Source organism: Elephantulus edwardii, unplaced genomic scaffold (genome assembly GCF_000299155.1).
Source record: "Elephantulus edwardii isolate Elephantulus edwardi_28Jun2011 unplaced genomic scaffold, EleEdw1.0 scaffold00184, whole genome shotgun sequence".
NCBI classification, from domain to species: domain Eukaryota; kingdom Metazoa; phylum Chordata; class Mammalia; order Macroscelidea; family Macroscelididae; genus Elephantulus; species Elephantulus edwardii.
The window spans coordinates 5,719,118-5,720,179 of record NW_006399934.1 but is presented as its reverse complement, the minus strand read 5'-3'; the positions used below and the strand labels follow the sequence as shown (position 1 = coordinate 5,720,179).

At 40.2% G+C, this 1,062-nt stretch overlaps 1 pseudogene; it reads left to right on the top strand.

Annotated features, from left to right (window-relative positions):
- Positions 1-766, top strand: part of LOC102860297 — an 8,060-nt pseudogene extending 7,294 nt beyond the window's left edge.
- The last annotated feature ends 296 nt before the right edge of the window (positions 767-1,062 follow it).

Below are 1,062 nucleotides of genomic sequence, written 5' to 3'. Positions count from 1 at the left end.
GTGTCTCTTGTAGACAACATATTGATGGATTTTGGCTTTTTATCCAGTCTGCTACTCTTTTTCTCTTCAGTGGTGCATTTAAACCATTTACATTCAGTGTGAATATTGAGAGGCAAGGTTTTATTGCTATCGTTGTGTTGAGTTCTTTTTGGTGTTGTTGTGCAAAATGTTTCCTATTGGTGGTGATGTCTTATGACCGTTATCCAGCAGTGTGCAAACCCTTGCATTACTCTGTCCTCATGCATCCTTGGTTTTGCCAGATGTTGGCCGTGGGTTCTTGGGTAAGTGACTTCATTACCTCAGCTGTTCATGCCTCTTTTACCTTCTGGGTACCTTTATGTGGACATTGCCAAATGGTTCACTTTTTCTGTGAAGTTCCAGCACTGTTGCGATTGTCATATGTTGACATTCATGCTAATGAACTGACCCTCATGGTCATGAGTGCTGTTTTTGTGATCATACCACCTATGCTCATTCTCAGCCCCTATGGTGCCATTGCCCAGGCTGTGCTGAGAATGCAGTAAAAAACTAGACTTCAGAAAGTTTTTGGACATATGGAGCCTATCTTATGGTTGTAGCTTTTTTTTTTTAAATTCTCGTTATGTGTGTATATTTCCAGCCACCATCTGGAAAATCTAATGACCAAAGCAAGTTCATTGCCCTTTTTTTTTATACCATTGTCACACCTAGCCTTAATCCTCTAATCTACACTCCCAGGTACAAAGATGTAAGAAGGGCAGTAAAGAGACTTCTGGTGTGGGAGTAAGATAGAAAAATTAGCTGTCTTTTAATTTTTCTTCAGAGTTTTATTCATCTGAGAGAGTGTTTTCTCTGAGGTTTATTTTTGATATACAAATTACCAAGACTTATAAGAATGTTTCAGCACCAAACTTGTTATTTTTTACTTGTTAGCTTAGAAATATTACTTGTGGGGGAGCTCTGTTGGCCTAGTGGCAAGGAGTTGCAACTACAATCCCAGAGGCACACGGTTCGAACCCACCAGATGCTCTGCTGAGAAAAGGAGGGACAATCTCCTCCTGTACCAGTCAGATCTGATTTGAC